Genomic DNA, 18,758 nt, shown 5'->3' with positions numbered 1-18,758 from the left:
CGTCATGTTTCCGTACCGCGCCGTGTTGTACGTGAGCAAAGGCAAAATATGTCAACCGAGAATGACTGGGTTTCCACAGTACAATTGCGTTTGCGATACAGTCCAGGACAAGAGTCAGGTTCACTCTATGGGCGACCGGTATCCACTGGAGGGCAATTTACAACAAAACAAAGAGTTTGTCATCACGTAATTGGACGTTAAAATTTACGAAGGGTGTCATGAGCATGAATCAACGCGTTTGCTACGACTGTCCAGATATTTTTGGAACAAATCCGGTAATCTATGCTATCACTGCTATCCATGTATGTAGTTGCAAGCAAAACAGAACCTTAATGTTATTAATGCAACATATCAGTATTACAGTTTTCACATGATGATTAACACTACTTTCCCAAACTTTTTTGACTTTCGGCCCCTTGAGGCCAATATATTTTAGAATTACCTCCCAGACATGCAATTCATATTTTTGTATTTATATCGTTATACTGTGATGAGATTCTAATCTACATTATATCAGTGTACTGAAAATGGATCAAATTATCAAATGGCAATCACAAAAATATGTCCTATGTCAGTAGTAGTAGTAGTAGTCCAGATGATTGAATACTAATTGTTTGAATTAGAGTTTCCTTGTCGAAGATAGAATTTGGCATGTGTGTAATAATTCCTTGAAAATTCGGTAAATGAAATGTTATTCAGATTGAAACCAAATCAGCTTATCGAACAGATAACTAAACAGAAAGGGGCAATTTGAAAGCCGTAGAAGAACAATAAATCAAAGAAGTCTCTTTACGCTACTCTGTGTTTATCGAATCTGCCCTTCAGTTCTGAATTATGCCATAAAGTCATACCTATTATATAAGTTGCCTGATTACCGTCTCCAGCAGCGTTACAAACTTTTTACTCAAATACGAGCTAATTGTAGAATCCGGTTGCTCATTAGAAGTGCTGCTAACTCTGCTGCAAATCCTAACGGTATAATTTATATCCCGTCAGTCAAAACTTGTACTTGTCAGTTGCATTCGCGTAGCAGTTGCAACCGAGGAGCGGTTTTCAAAAAGCTCCGCTCATTCAAGCCTATCCATAGAAAACTGGGCTCCATTGGGGTCCCATCTCCTCAGAACGGATTCTACTGATTGCGCTCTTGCTGTCTTTCTCGGCGATGACGTGGCTGCTGTGCACACAAACGCACACATACACACCATTGAATTCAAATCAGCCCCGACGAAAACGATGTTGATTATTTCTTCTGCCACGTGCTGCCGTACGTTGAAGGCTACTTGCATTTTGAACAACTGTAGCGCATAATTGAACATAAATAACACGCCAACCAGAGTCCAACCGGGTGCATTTGAACGAGAGTGTTGCAGGCTTGGTTGGTAGCTCCATAGGTTAAGGGTATGCGATATGCTATTTTTGTCGGTACGAAACGCAACATTATACGGAATGCCTAGCACTGGTAATGACGAAACGGAATGAAATATGAAAATGTTTCGTGAGGCTCGAACCGAAATCTGATTTGATCCACCATATCATTCTTACAAACTTTGTGATAAGTACAGTCAACTCACTATAACTCGATATAAAAGGAACCATCGAGTTAGGGAGGTAACGAGTTATAGAACGCGAATTCAGTGTAACTATGGTAGAAGGGACCATCGAGGTAGCCATAAAAAAAACAACTTTTACTATGATTCTTTGACAGCTATCGAGATACGGGATATCGAGCTAATCCCTCTACCGACAGCTTCATTTTGTCACCACAAAACAATATTCAAATCGCGAAAACTTTTTTTGTTTCTCGATATTTTTGCACCATTTTTTCACAAATTCTAAAAAAAAACTCTTCCGAAAAACCGATTCAAGTATTAAATATTGGTTATCTTCTTCTTCTCCATGGCATGACGTCCTCACTGGGTCAAAGCCTGCTTCTCAGCTTAGTGTTCAATGAGCACTTCCACAGTTATTAACTGAGAGCTTTCTTTGCCAAAGTTGCCATTTTCGCATTCGTATATCGTGTGGCTGGTACGATGATATTCTATGTCCAGGGAAGCCAAGGTAATTTCCATTACGAAAAGATCCTGGACCGGTGGGAATCAAACCCAGACACCTTCAGCATGGCTCTGCTTTGTAGCCGCGGACTCTAACCACTCGGCTAAGGAAGCCCCTCTCAGCGACCACATGGGCCATTAATTAAAGCTTGTTGCTATGTTGCTCCCTTCGGAATACAAGTTCATTACTGGCGAAATTAGGCCACGCCTGAGATAATCTAAACTTTTCGCAAAAACTTCCGTGCAACACATGAGAAACACTTTTTGAACAATCAAACTGTTGCAAGACCATGTTTTCGTGTTAGATGATACGTATGGTGCAACTCAACGATATTGCAACTGGATTTAAACAAACAAACTTCTAGCTGTCATACACGTAGTTTAGTGCAACTTTCTCGCAACTGGGATGAATCTTATTAAGTTGTGGATATGAGAGCGAAAATTGAATGCAAGTTGCGGATGTTTAAATGAAAGTTATTTAAAACATAACATAAATTGGCATTTCGGGAGAAGTTCCAAGAGTTTGTTTGAAAAGTTGCTGAAAACATATTGATAAATTTGACTTCATTGCTATTTGCAAAGGATATTTGCAGCAAGTCTTGCCGTTTCAAAAATGTTGAACATCAATCAAGGAGTGAAATTCATATTCATTCGAACGGCAATGAAATTTTATGAGCCTTGATATTGATATGCAACCAGACTAGAACCAGGTAAGTTACAAATGCTTTTATTGATACGCAATTGAAACCATTTTTGAAAAGCATCTCTTTGGAAGATGTTTCGCGTGCTACTTGGGCCTCCAAACGTTCCAAAGCGCGCAAATAGCTATACTGGGCCGATAACCTGATAGAGAGTAGAGTAGTGAGGTGAAGAACTAGCCATATGTGAATGTGTTAAAATTCACCTTAATAAAGAAACAAAAAAAAGATAGAGAGTAAAAGCGCCTGAACAGGTATACAGTCTAGCAACGAATGATACATCGGCCTTGAGGTGTTTCAAGTGCGAGAAACTTGGACACTACGCTTCGGAATATCCACAGAAATCGACGAACAAGAACAAGAAAAGTTCTCGTAAGAAGGCACTACTGGCGTGTAAAAAGCAGAACGGATCACTGGAAGAGTGGGTACTGGATTCTGGAGCTGGAGACCATATATATTTTTTTATTATTATTTTATAGAATTTTTGCACTTCTAGCAAAGCTATAAACTTTCACCTAGCCGGCTATCTGGGGAGCACATGGGGTTTAGACTTTGTGGTTCTCACTTAACGGTCTATTAGGGTCTACAGCGGATGCACATCTCGAGAGCGATAACAGAGAAAAAAAGGGAAAACAACTCTGTACCACGTCACTTTTCTTTGGCTTGGGCTACAAGTCCGATGTCCTCCTGGAACTACCTCATGGTATTACTTCAGGAGGCAAAGGGCTTGTTGATGCCTCTACGCCTTTGCGTCACCTCTTGCTCTATTCGATCTGGCTGCAATTTGTCTCTTCAACGTCATTCACATATTGGGGCCGACCACACGCCTGGCCATGTGAGAATTTTTCGATGGATGCTGCTGTGTTTTCTTGGTGCGCTTGACTCCATTTTTCTGCTCGTCATACTCTAACGGCGGACCGGTTGGATGCCGAGGTCGGTCTTGCGATGTCGGCTGAGGGGTAACTTCCGGTTCGCAAGCGCCCCGACGACCCAAAGCCGGTGGTTCGTCGTGATCGATACTACTCGGCTTAGTACCCGACGATGAAGCTAGCCTACTCCGATGGAGAGTACCTCGACGGAGGAATATCTCCCGAAACCGGAAACGTTACGCGTTGTTCATACTCCGTTGTTGGCCGGTAGAGTGCCAAAGTCGGCCCAGAGATTCCGGTTGGAGGATAGCTTCCGGTTCACTGGCGCTCCGACGACTCAAGCTGGTGATACGCTCGCACTACTCGGAATAGCCCCCGACGGTGGATCTATCCTATTCCGACGAAGATTTCCCCGGCGGCGGAAGATCTTCCGAACCGATGCTATCCGGCCAGATGCCGAGGTCGATCCTGCGATTCCGATGGAGGGAATCTTCCGGTTCACAGGCGCCCCGACGATCATTTGCCGGTGCTGTTCCGCAATCTACTCAGCTAGTTTCCGACGGTGGACTTAGCCTACTCTCAAGCTGGCTGGGCAGATGCCGAGGTCGGTCCTGCGATTCCGGTGGAGGGAAACTTCCGGTTCACAGGCGCCCCGACGACCATTTGCCGGTGCCATTTCACGATCTACTCAGCTAGTCCCCGGCGGAAAATCTAGCCTACTCCGACTCGATGGTGGTCGGCCAAATGTCAGGGTCGGTTCTGCAATTCTGGTTGGAGGATGACTTCCGGTTCACAGGCGCCTCGACGACTTATTACCGATACTACGTTACGCTCGTTCTACTCGGTCTAGCCCACGACGTAGGATCTAGCCTACTCCGATCGCGCCCGATGGTCTTCTCTCATCAACAGACTGACTTATCGAGTGTCGAGGTTATCCCGACAATTCCGGTGGGAGCTTGACTTCCGGTTCATCAGCGTCCCGACGTCCCGACGTCAAGCGCTGCTCTCTGCGTCTCATTTCGCTGCTCTTCTCGCCAGTTGCGCTGTAAGCCAGACATTATTTGCACCACCATGTTGGTCATCATATTCCAAAGATCGGGATCTCTAATCATTCCGTGGACCACACCTTCTTCGCTGAAGTACTCACCAAAAGCAGTCGCCACCATGTTTCGTTCTATGTTGAACCTCGGGCAGTCGAAGACAACATGTTCTGGCGTTTCTTCAATCTCCATACACTCAGGACAGAATGGTGAAGACGCATGGCCGAATCGATGCAGATACTGCTTGAAGCAGCTGTGACCTGACAAGAACTGTGTCAGGTGGAAGTTCACTTCTCCTTTCTCCCAGTTCACCCAGGCCGATAGACTCGGGATGAGCCTGTGTGTCCACCTGCCTTTCTCGGAGGCATCCCATTCTTGCTGCCACTTAGCCAGTGAGCGAATTCTTGTCAACTTCCTCGCCTGCCTAGTTTCTCTTTGCTGATAGCAGTCGATGTCTTCGGACAGGATGATGCAGATCGGGATCATCCCAGCGATTACGCATGCCGCCTTCGACGATATAGTCCTATACGCGCTCACCACTCGCATGGTGATGAGTCGGAACGTGCTGTTTAACTTATCCCGATTCCACTTGCCCCAGGCTGGCGCACCGTATCTTAGAAGCGATGTTGATACGACAGCCAGAAGACGCCTCTTACTACTTCTAGGATCACCTATGTAAAAGTCGCTCGACACTCTCTATCTACATTGACGCTTTCCAGCCCTGTCTATAGTATCGAGCTGGAGACCATATATGCAAGGATGGATTCTACCCCATTACCCCAAATGCCATTCACCCGAATGCCATCACCCCGAATTCCATTACCCCGAATGTACCATTGCCCCGAATTCCATCACCCCGAATGCTATTTCCCCGAATTTACAATTATCTTCCCATGATGATTTTGATGACATTTCCCCATGATATAGGAATTCGGGGAAATGTCATTCGGGGTGATGGGTCGTTCGAGGTTTTGGAATTCGGGGTAATGGCGTTCGGGTTGATGTCATTCGGGGTAATGGGAATCGGGGTAATGGGGTAGAATCACAAGGGTGAAAGCATGCTAGTTGGCGCGAAGCTTGTGTCGTAAACAATCTTTGTTGCAGATGCATCCGAGATAACGGTTGTCGCCACTGGAAACGTCGAGATTGACGCTGACGTCGATGGTGAGTGCTGTAACCTCTCGCAATAAATCTCATTTCTGTAAGTCGCATTTGCAAGAAAGGTTATTGCGTCAGTTTTTACCGGCTGAACCAGGTTGGTCAAACGAGCGCGTGCGTGGCACGTGCAGCCTCCAATTTGAAAATCTGGCATCGGCGATTGGGTCATTTAAACATGGACAGCGTGAAGCGACTACCTGCCATGGCGAGTGGTATAGAAGTTTCAAACGGGGTGATGTTGCCTTGTGTCCCATGAATCGAAGCGAAGCATCAGAGGTTGCCGTTCAAATCCGGTGGCAAAAGAGCGAGTGGCATTCTCGAAGTGGTCAGAAACCGTCGACCGGCTGGAACAAGTATTTTGTCACTTTCATCGATGATGCGAGCAGGATGACGTTCGTCTATTACCTGAAATCAAAGAAAGATGTGTTCGAAGCGTTTTTGGCGTTCAAGGTTTATTCAGAAACCCAGACCGGAAAGAAGTTGAAGTGCCTGCGCACTGACAATGGTGGAGAATATGTCGGTAAGCATTTCAAGGAGTTTGTCACAATCCGGAGCAAAACGGGTTGGCTGAACGCATGAACCGGACGATTCAGGAGCGAGTAAGATGTTTGTTGTTCGACAGTAAGTTGGACAAGCGACTTTGGGAAGAAGCGGCATCGAAAGGAGGATATATTTAATCAACCGATCGCCAACGAAGGGCATCGCAGTCACCCCATTCGAGAAGTTTACGGAAAGGAAATTGGATTTACCGAAACTACGAGTCTTCGGAGCAAGAGCAATGGCGTTCGTTTCAAAAGTCAAGCGTGCGAAGTGGGACCCCTAGTCGGTACCGTGCATTTTGAGCAGCTACGCGGAGTGTTCCAAGGCCTGTCGTATGTACGACTCGAAGAAAAATCAAGTTTTTGAAAGTTGAGACGTTGTGATACTGGACCAGCGTCTGGTACAGGAGTTACTGGAGACGGACTATGCGGATTTGACTGTCGAACCGTTGGTTTTTACGGAAGTTAATCAGTAAGAAATCGTAGATGGCGGGCGCCGGATGAATGTAATCGACGATCGACACGTAGTCGTCAATTCGAGCGAAGATTCCGGCAGTGCAGAAAGGGGTAGCGAAAATTTCACGAGAAGAGCCACTGGATCCGCAGCAATCGCTTGCGCTCCCCTCGAAATTTTCTCAGAATTCTTCAATGAGGCGCAGTAAGAGGGTGCGCAGATTACCAGGCAAGTATGCTGATTATAAGGTAATATACAGTGTCCTGCCTTAGAAATTTGCAAATCCACAGAATCAACGCAGCCAAGTACGATGTGATCCGCAGTTCGGGAGATTAATCAGCACTGCGCTTCTTTCACACTCGAAGGAAGTAGCTGTTGAATTGCAACACGAAACTGGGCATAGTGACTGGGAGTGCCCAGTCAAAGGCATCGATAGCGGCAACCATCTTTCACCGAAATGTATTCCACAGGTAATCCAGGATCCTGGTACGGTGCAGGAAGCATTGAATCGCGAGGACCGTGACCAATGGATTGCGGCAATGCAGTCAGAGCTTGAAGCGTTTTAATCTAACGGGACATGGTATCTTGTGAATCTTCTAAAGGGACGGAAAGCGTTGAAGAACAAGTGGGTCTTCAAGATCAAATACGTTACGGATGGTTCTGTCGAGCGTTACAAGGAAAGACTTGTAATTTAAGGATTCTCGCAAGTGAAAGGAGTGGACTACTGTTGTCCGCTACGCTACAGTCCAACATCTCCTTGCGCTGGCCACGCAACTGCATCTTCTCGTCTACCAAATGGACGCTGTGACAGCATTTCTCCAAGGTGATTTGGACGACGAGGAGATATATATGGAACAGCCAGAGAGTTTCCGAGACGATGCTGCTCCAAGGAAGGTCTTCTGACTGAACAATGCTCTGTACGGACTCAAGCAATCAGAGTTTGGAACATCGTTAGCTTTCATTAACTAGCTTAATCATAGCCTCCTAATCTAGGCCCTAGGGTTTGCTTCTTAACACTCCCTCTCAAACCTAGTGTATGGCAATGCTTCTTGAATATATCCGTCGGTAAACCTTTGGTAAATAGATCGGCGACCTGATCCCCGGTTGCAGTGTACTGCACCTCGATTTCTTGGTTTTCAATGCATTCTCGAACGAAGTTATGGCAAATGTCAAAGTGCTTGAGTCGTTTCCAAGGGACCATTATTTTACTATTTGAATACAGGACTGGTTGTCTTCGTAAATGATTGAAGGTGCATCCAGCTAAACTCCAAATTCCGTAACACGAAGCCAAACCACTTCACATGTTGCATGGCTCAGTGACACATATTCCACCTCGGTTGAGGAAAGCGACACCGTTGGTTGCTTGATTTGTTGTGTTATTGCGTTGCCGAACATTTTGAAGCAGAAATCAGATGTTGATCTTCTGTCATTTATATCGCTGCCCCAACCTGCATCCGCAAATCCAATGAGTGGGACATCCTTGCTACGATGGTAGACGAGCGAGATGTCTTTCGTTCCTTGAAGGTATCGTACAGCTCTTTTGAGGGCTTTCCAGTATTCTTCTGATGGTTTATTCTGGAAACGACTGAGGACATTTACCGCCGCACATATAACTGGACATGATGACAAAATTAGGTACCGTAAAACGGGGTAACTTTGATAGTTTTTTCGAAGAAAACTTGAATATTTATGCATGCTGTTTCAAAGAATTATAATTTATATTTTTAAAACAAGTACTGGCATCCTACCTATCGATTGCTGTTGATAGATTGCCAAAAGACTTATTTTGAATGGATATATAATTTTTCATATAATCGAAAGTCGGTTTTCTGTTTTGGGGTAACTTTGATAATGGAGTATGCATCGAACAAAATTGAATGAATTACGAACATTTGTAGGGCATTGCATACCTATAGGCGTTTAACGTTATATGGATATTTCTGACTTAGATTACAAAAATGGTCCCAGTTTGTGAAAATGCTTTTCGCTAAGAGATTTGAGACCGTATTCAAGTTCTATGATAACTAGGCTGCCATATATAAGTGGCCAACTATTCAAAAGTACATCGAACAGTGATCGTAGAACAGATTGTTTGTAAGCGTTTCAAAAATGTTAAAATTGTGTCAATTTTTAATATTCGTGTAAAAAGCCTCAAATGGTCTCGATTCAAATGAAAACAGCTTTTATATGGAGTGTCATACTAATACTCTTCAGTTTTGCAATCGTTTTGCTTAACCGATTAACAGAAATTATGATATTTTGTTTAGTATGTGGTGGGTTACGCACTATCAAAGTTACCCGCATTATCAAAGATACCCCGTTTTACGGTACGTAAGGGAACCCGTCAATTCTCGATATGGATGTCTGTATGGTTTCTGATCACCTTGCAGCTGTATCAACTTAGCATTTGGCTCCTGCGGTGTGGTAACCGGGTTGCTTGATTCCATCCCAAATCGCTTCAACAGATCGAGAACATATTTAGTTTGATTCATGCATAACGTACCTTGCTTTCTGTTGTGTTCAATGCGCAGGCCCAAGAAGTGATTCAGCACTTGAAGATCAACCATGTGGAATTCAGCGGCCGAACTCTTCTTGATGTGTGATGTAGAGTATACGTGTAGAGGCAGCTATCGTACTTCGAACGTTGAAATCCTAGCTTCATCATAAATTTGTGGAACCGCTCATTCCAGCTCCGAGGCGCCTGCTGCAAACCGTATAGCGATTTGTTGAGTTTGCAGACCATATTCCCACTCTCAAATCCTGGTGGTTGCTTCATGAAAACAGTTTCCTTCAAGTTATTGTTCAAAATTGCAGTTCATACGTCCATTTGGTGCAAATGCAAATTCATTTGAACAGCAACGGATAGCAGTGCACGAACGGTACTCATTCGAACCACCGGAGCATATGTTTCCCGATAATCCATCCCGTATCGCTGCGAGCATCCTTTTGCGACCAGCCGTGCTTTGTATCGGCTAACCGAATTATCGTCGTTGCATTGATCTTGAACACCCATTTACTCGGCATAGCTCGGCTTCCATCTGGAAGACCTACCAAATCTCAGGTATGGTTCTTCTCCAGCGATTTTATCTTCTGATAATGATTCGTACACATCGTTGTCTTCCTCTTTTCCTTCAATTATTCTTACTCTTCAACGACTTCGTTCTCGGCCGGCGCAATTTCTCTATCAGACACTAGGTGGTCCGACGTGTAGATGGACGCTAATTTGGGCTTCAGTTCTTCGATGATGACGTCCCGTGAGACTACAACTTTTCGTCTCTCGGAATCCCACAGCCTGTATCCGTTTACAGCGTATACGACAAAATAGCACACCTTGCTATTGTCATCCAGCTTGCTTCTTTTCTCATTCGAAACGTGCATAAATGCTTTGCTTCCAAACACACACAGTTTGGACGACACGTTGGGCTTATGTGTATACCATTTCTCAAAAGGGGCCACTGATTCTTGTAACGTTGACGTAGGACTTCTATTGATCACGAAAACAGCAGCATGTACGGCTTCGTTCCACATATATCGTTTGAATCCATAGTCGTCTAACTTTGCACGAGATCGTTCCATAATTGTGCGGTTCATGTGCTCCCCAACGCCATTTTGCCGTGGCGTATAAGATGCTGTTGTCTCCATCACGATCCCTTTGGTTTCGCAAAATTGGACGAAGCCTTCGTTGACATACTCGTTGTCGCAGCAAACTCGTGCTACCCTGTGCTCAAAATGTGCTTCTGCCATCGCCGAATAATTCTTGAACATTGCCAAAACATCGCTCTTCGCCTTGATCACATACACCGCCGTGAAATGGGTAAAATCGTCGATGAAACTCACGAACATTTTTCCTCCCAATCAGCTGGTTCGAACGGTCCACAAACGACGGTGTGTATCAATTCCAACGGACGACTTGATTTAGCTCGCGAACCTAATTCGTTGTCATGCACGATTCACATATTTCGAAGGATTTCAAGTTCTTCTCGATGTTCTGGCAATCCACCATGTTGCATCAAACTAACTTCGCCAGACCGGAATTTTCAATATGACCACAACGCCTTTGCCACAGAATTCTTTGCGTTTTGGAATCAGTAGCTAGAGCCGACTCATTCGGTGGAATCAACTCGACGATAAGCTCGAAAAGTTTAGTCTTCCTCGTAGCCGTGCAGACTCGTGAACCATAAGCCTTGATGATATATATATATATAAGCTTCATCACGTGTAAAGGTAGTACGCATACCACGTTCTCCGATTTTCTTCACAGAAAACATATTCATAGTTAAATCCGGAACATACAGAACATCGTAGACGACGTACTGCAGTTGCAGGCGCGGCAGTACCGGTTCAAGGTAGGGATAAGCGAGAACTGACCTGTGGGATGTCTTATCCCACAATGCCAGCTATTGCCGAAACAACTACACGGCTGATTCCAGAAACACCGGAAACAGCCGGCACTGGGGAAAAACTTTGTGTAGTTTTAAGTTGCTCAAGGGTTCTCAATGGTCTTCAGTAGCATTCAAAGAATTCCCAAGACGTTCCCAGAGACTCTTTGAGGGACTCAAGGAGCGTCCATGGTTTCACAAATCGTACAAAGGCTTCTATAGAGTACTCGAAAGCCAACTTTGAACTCGATGTTTCACGAAATTCTGCAATATTTCGTTTGTAACCGAAAACATCAACAAACCATCGCATACCCTTACCATAGGTTGCCCTATACACTGGAGGAACACTAAATGGGGAGTACCCTGTTAAAGGCTGCTCTCCAAATTCACACTCGCCAGCTTGCCCATCCATATGTGCCCTACATTGTGACGTTCAAGCCGGCTGAAACCGAGAAGACGAAGTTGGGTGTGCAAATTTACCAAACTCTCCAGAGAACACGAGGGGTAGGGGTGGCCCTGGTAGGGTTAGTGGAGGAGATGAAACCTTGTTGGAGAGATCCCATAACAGGGTTTAATTATGCAGAAGGAGATGATGGGTCAAACACAGAACGGCTACGATGCGGTCTCTCATTGTGTAGAAGTGGAAAACTGTGTATATGATTGTGAGAGCAATTATGACAAATTTACGGAAAAGTCTGTCAACACACTTTGGTTCTGGTTTGAAAAGTAATCAGGGAACATAACGAACGTTTCCGCGTTTTCTTATTGAAATGTTTCATTAAGTGTAATGCATGGTGTAATGGTGTTTAAATGATATCAATGAAATGGTTGTTACTAGAAGTACTAGCTATTGGTCTTGAGTTTAGGATATTGGGAACAAGCATCGAACAGTGTTTGTCTTTAAAATACCTTAGGGTCTGGTTATACAACATGCAAACCCTTGTACACTTGTTAGATTGATGTAATACGTTATTCATGTTTAACCAGATTCATGTTGTACTAGATTACACTTATATTTGTCTAATATGCCAATAAGTTCTTGAAAAATAACCTTGCAGCTTGCAGATGTTTTATAGCACTTTACCACTGAGCAGTTGAATGCCAGACATCCATTATCCATTATTTTTATTTCATCTCATCCATTATCAACCAAATAGCTGGTACTTTCTCCATGATGCGGCACTAAAAACTGTGAGTGTTGTTGCCATTAACCCGAAAAAGCATCTCTGGCGCGTCAATTCCCCAATCAATTAGAAAACCTCGTCACGCTTTTTAATTCCCAAGCATCTAAATATAAATATCCTTAAATTGAATTAAATCTTGTGAACTTAATTGCCCATTTATAACCCAGTGCTTCCACATGGACGACTGCTGTCCACTTCCCTTCCTTGAATTGTTTGCACAGAGATCGACACATTTCATAGGGCTAATGCCGAAGGCCATTCCTCGACGACGACGACGCTTGTCACTTCGATTCACGTCACACGGGCCAATGACGAAACGCTTGTTGACGTTTTATTACTCAGTTTGTTGGGCTGTCTAATGTACCGTACCGGCGCTGATGTATCGGGAGGGACCGAATTTTGTACTCTTTGGAAATGAATCGAAGTCCGTCCATACCATACAAAACTTCATGTTATTTGTATAAGGAGATTAAAAGTATTTCAGTACACCACTATAATGCATGGAAAGATGGACCACATTTGTTTTCGAATTGTATTTTGGTGTTTCCTTCCCCTTTGTTAAGGGTAAGCGATATGCAGTTTGTCCTTATTAATTCTTAATGAAACAACACATAGAATTCATGGAACTGACACTGACGAAACGAAAATTTTTAGTGAAAGTTTATGCAAAATCCAGTATGTCACGATTTTTTTCGAAAAGTTTTCTTTTGTATTGCATAGTAACATTGCTCGATCACAGTTGATCCCTCTTCTTCTTCTTCTTGGCACTGGGACAGAGCTTGCTTCTTAGCTTAGTGTTCTTATGAGCACTTCCACATTTATTAACTGAGAGCTTTCTTTGCCAAAGTTGCCATTTTTGCATTCGTATATCGTATGGCAGGTACGATGATACTCTTTGCCCAGGGAAGTCAAGGAAATTTCCATTACGAAAAGATCCTGGACCGACCGAGAATCGAACCCAGACACCTTCAGCATGGCTTTGCTTTGTAGCCGTGGACTATAACCACTCGTCTAAGAAAGGCCCCTGTATGTCTTTATTTTGTTCCGCGGAATATATTTTTCAACTTTATTTGTTTTGATTTCTTTACGCAAAAGAATATCTTATACGCAACGAAGATCTTATTCCTAGTAGCTTACGAAGATGAGATATCATTTCTATCGGCAAAACGGTGCGTAGAAAAGAGTATGATGAGTTTCGAAAACATTACAAGGATAGGAAAAACTGGTGAAATATTTTCATGATACATATATTTGACTGTAATTCAATGGTCGCCCGAGTGAAGTGGTTAGGACAGGGAGATTGAGACTGCCTTCTCCATGTTGTTAACAATCCGTGAATTGAGGGCGAGCCTTTCGATCCCATCTATTGGGAGTATTCTGTCAATCGAGGGCTTGATTTTGCAGTTGTTTGTGAAAACACTCTTCTGGAAGGAGATTGTCCTCCTTTGGCACGGATTTCATGCAAGTGTTTCTGCTAGCGGGTCTGCACATACATTTCATACAGGAGACTGATTGCTCACATAGGTACAACAGTAAAATATTGTTCAAATCAGTAGAAGCATTAACCTAAGAATGCTAATGTCGCTGCTGTTCGTGTTACCAACATCTAGTTTGCCACGAACTGACAGCTTGAGTACCGTAATCCGGGGTATCTTTGATCAGCGGGGTAACATTGATCGGAATGACTCACCTCATTAAAAGTTCGTATTATTATTTATTGATGAAACATTTCCAAATTATGAATGGTGCTTCTCTTTTTTATATTCATGAGCTAATAAATGTTAATATTTTAGTGAAAATTGCGTTTACCTTATGCGTGAATTTGTCAACTTTTCGAAATAATGATTTTAATTGGTTAGGATGACACTACCGAAGATTCATGTCTCACAGAAGTTCTGCAAACGATATAAGCAAGGAAAATGTGATTCTTACTAAAAATGACATCGCCGAAAACGATTCCGTTGTCAAAACTTTTATAAGTATGTTCAATTAAGCAACATTACCGAATTACTGTTAAGAATGTAAAATTCCCTTAGGAAATTGCCTACCTTTAGGCGTATTCCGTGGTTCTAGGTGTTTTTAATTTTGAAATAACTCAAAAAGTAAATGACTTGTGAGCGATTGACCTTCATATTCGGCTTCAGAGGCCATGATTTAAGTAAGTAACGACATTTTCAGTATTACAGAACGTTGTTTATATAGGTGATCAATGTTACCCCATATCAACTAAATCAAATAATCGCCTAAAACATTTTTTTTAACATGCTTAAATCTTTCAATAAACAAAATACAGTATATAGTCTCGAGCTATGGGTGGCAGTACTTGTTTTAAAAATATAAAACCTGCAACATTTGCATTTCAAAACGAAATATTGAAAAAACATTCAGAAAAATGATCAATGTTACCCCGGATTACGGTACCGGGTATCAAAGTGTCAGATTAATTATAGAAACCAAAACAACAACATGGTATTGGACAAACAATGGAAATCCATAATTTAAGGTAATAATAATTAAAATCAATTTTGTGACAACAACGCCATTAGCGTTCTACTATTAATATTTCTATTATCAAATCGCTTTTCAGATTATTCTAGTGCTATAGGCAGATGCTTTGCTACAATAGATGTTACATTCGACTCTCCACATCTCGATGTTCTACATCTTGATATCTCTCCCTATGTCGATGATTTTTTCGATCCCTTCAATCTGCATACATTTTCACTCTCCATATCTCGATATCCTCCTTATCTCGATATCTCCCTTTCTCGATGTGAATTTCGTTCCCAATTTTCTCTTCGTATGTCGATATACCCATTATCAAAGGCTACTAGACTAGATTTTAGAGATTCAAAACAATTTGCGAAGACGAAATGAAATCTGTTTGTTTTTTATTTTCCTGGCAACGGGGTGATTTTCAATCTAGTATTCGTTAGAAATTTGTTCTATGTCTCGATCTCTCCCTATCTCGATGGTCCCTTCGATATCGAGATGTAGAGAGGCGACTGTAGTACCACATCATCAGAAACAATTAATCATAGTATGCATATCCCAAGCCTTGATAAATCAAGGCAACCTTGACAAAGAAATAAAACTTGCACTTAGTTATCAACCACCAACCACTACTGTGCATGTCTTATTGCAAGCTCTGCTAATGGGGCTCTACAATATTTTGATTTTGTATGAGATTTTGACTTTTACTGGCCTTGTTGATTACATATTTTGTGAAGGAGTAAAAGAGAGAGAAAGATTTTTATGCAGAGGCCTATAGGTTGTAGACCCAGAGTACCTAATTGAAGCTCTTTGTTCGTTCCACAAGCAGTCCGAAAAATTGTCGTAGCAAGCCTCTCGATGGTACGAATTTTAATAACTGGCGATTCAGACTTCTGGCGTTTCTGGTGCAGTTAGAAGTTGTACATTGTATCAAGAAGGAAGCTATCGAAGAAGACTTCTGGGAAGGTCAGCACACAAACTCGGCTGCTTGAAGCTAAAAAGGAGCAGAAAATTGCAAAGCGAAGGAAGGGCATGTCGATCGGTGCTGATTGGAGCCTGAAATACATATGAGACGGGTTGCATGAAGTGTTCCAAAGGAAAAGCATTGCGAATCGTTTCATACTGAAGAGGAAGTTGCTAAAGATGAAGCACGATAATCAGTCAATTCTCGATTACTTTTTCAAATCGACGTAAGTAATTTCCATACGGTTTAGAGAAAATTAATTCAGAAGAATCACAACCTGTCTTCTAAAACTGTTTTAAAATGCATCACCTTTTTAACATTTTTTCGACGTGTACATTGCTTCAATTTTGCATACAATGAGCTCGCGTTCAAAAACTATGGAGTTCCTATTATTTCACATAAGAATTTTATGACAAAATTATAAGCCGTTTTATTCAGTTACTTGCGACGTTTTTCTACCAGTGTAAAATCGACTCAAGTAGTGTTTTGTTTTGATTCGTGGTTAAGTCACTTTGTCTCTCCATACAGCGGGGCGGCGAAAGTAGTGGTTAGGTTGCGAAAGTTGAAAATCTTACTTTCGTCGTTTTTTAAATCCGGAAATTAAACGTTTTAAAAGTGAAAAATCGAGCTTGTTCAGAGTAAAACTTGTAGAATTTCGTCTGCGAAACACGTAGGATTGATAAAGTAAGTTTGTATACTTTTTTGACTTGAGTCTGTATGAATAAGTTTTAGAGAATTCTTGAAGCTCATTTCTTGCGGATTGATTAACTGGTTCGCGAATTGAAGTCTACCGGAGCAAAAATGGATGAAGAAGATGTAGTCCGTCATCTGTTGCTGACAATGCTAGTATCCTACGATTCTGTGAACACAACGTTGCAAGCAGTGTCTGAGTAGCTGACCTTGGAGTTCCTCAAGAGCAAGTATCTAGGGAGTCGATGCCGGTTATGGACCCTTTGCGTATTATGGACCCCCTACAGAAAAACATAAAATTAACACTCAAAGCAACTTTATTCCTATGACAATCTACCGGGGAACTTCGATTACATTGTTAGTCAGCAGTTTCAGTTAAAATATTTGGTTTGAAACGCATAAATACAGATATTTGAACAGTTTTGTAAATGAAACCACATAAGAGGGTCCATAATACGCATTTCCAGGTGGGTCCATAATAGGCTCGTCGGCAGCGAGCCGGATTACATGGGAATCAAATGGAGGGTCCATAATACGCAACGTCAAATTTGTAAACAATCCTATTATAGACCCCGGGAGGGTCCATAATAGGCATTCGGACAACAGTTTTTCAAATGCATATTTTACTGAAAAAATCGAATGATTTTGCATGTTTCATAGACGTACTATGAAGTGAAGATATTGAATTTGTTGTTAGACTCAACAAAACGTATATGCGTCTGAGATATCATTGCGGAAATGCGTCTAGAATGAATTTCAGTTACTAAGGGGTCCATTACTAGCATGGAAACCCTAGAATCGAATCGTACAGGGCGGAAAGTTTTATCGAGCCGAAAAATGGATGAAGTTACGTTCACTGGAAAAACGGGAAAGTTTAAGCTGAAATGTTTCGGATGCGGCAAGATTGACTATAAACGTGCGGATTGTCGGAAAACTTGAACTGGTCAAGATTTTGAGAGATTCAAAGCAAAAAAGTAAGAGGTTGTTTCCGAGATACGAACGCCTCGTTGACGTTGGATAACGTTAGCTTCTTCTATTTCTTGGCGTGGGACCGTCACGAACTTATGAAAGATTTCTACTTATCAAAATCCAATCAATTATTAACACTTTTTGTTGCATGTCATTTCTGACCTATTATGGACATTGTGCGTTATTGTTTGGTGTTAATATTGAATAATCGAGGGCCTTCCTTAGCCGACTGGTTAGCGTCTGCGGCTACAAAACAAAGCCATGCTATTAGCAATTAAACTAAAAGAAATCTTATCCATCAATTTCGTGGCCCTAAAAAGGGCCGTTTTATTTGTTTGTTGGTTGGTTCGGTTAACACTTGAACACAAGACCGGATACAATCGGTCGATGGAAAAAGAAGCATGAGCGGTAACTCTTGCTCTCCAAACAAATATTCCCGGTGAACGTTAGATCCACGCATGATCCCCTAAGATTGGTCGCTTTAGTGGGAGCCGAAGCCAGTTTGAGATTGAGGTACCGTAAAACGGGGTAACTTTGATAGTTTTTTCGAAGAAAACTTGAATACTTATACATGCTGTTTCAAAGAATTATAATTTATATTTTTAAAACAAGCACTGGCATCCTACCTATCGATTGCTGTTGATAGATTGTCAAAAGATTTATTTTGAATGGATATATAATTTTTCATATAATCGAAAGTTGGTTTTCTGTTTTGTGGTAACTTTGATAATGGAGTATTATTCGAACAAAATTTAATGAATAGCGAACAGTTTTAGGGCATTGCATACCTCTAGGCGTTTAACGTTATATGGAATTTTCTGACTTAGACTACAAAAATGGTCCCAGTTTGTGAATATGCTTTTCGCTAAGAGATTTGAGACCGTATTCAAGTTCTATGATAACTAGGCTATCAAAGATAAGTGGCCAACTATTCAAAACTACATCAAATAGTGATCGTAGAACAGATTGTTTGAAAGCGTTTTGAAAATGCTTAAATTGTGTAAATTTTTTAAATTCGTATAAAAAGCTTAAAATGTTCTTGATTTAAATGAAAACCGCTCTTACATGAAGTGCCATACTATTTTTTTTTTAGTTTTGCATTCGTTTTGCTTAACTGATTAACAGAAATTATGATATTTTATTTAGTATGCGGTGGGTTACGCACTATCAATGTTACCCGCATTATCAAAGTTACCCCGTTTTACGGTACTTGTTAATGAAGTCCGCGAACTCCATGTTCTCCTCTTTACTCAAATCAATATTGAAGTTG

The 18,758-nt window shown here is 42.0% G+C and overlaps 1 protein-coding gene across 27 annotated transcripts in view; it reads left to right on the top strand.

Moving 5' to 3' along the window:
• The window catches only part of LOC5579421 (glutamate-gated chloride channel), a 472,520-nt gene that overhangs the window by 177,221 nt on the left and 276,541 nt on the right, over positions 1-18,758 (top strand). The window lies entirely within an intron of this gene.

Source organism: Aedes aegypti, chromosome 2 (assembly GCF_002204515.2).
Source record: "Aedes aegypti strain LVP_AGWG chromosome 2, AaegL5.0 Primary Assembly, whole genome shotgun sequence".
NCBI lineage: Eukaryota > Metazoa > Arthropoda > Insecta > Diptera > Culicidae > Aedes > Aedes aegypti.
This window is presented reverse-complemented; position numbering and strand designations above follow the sequence as displayed.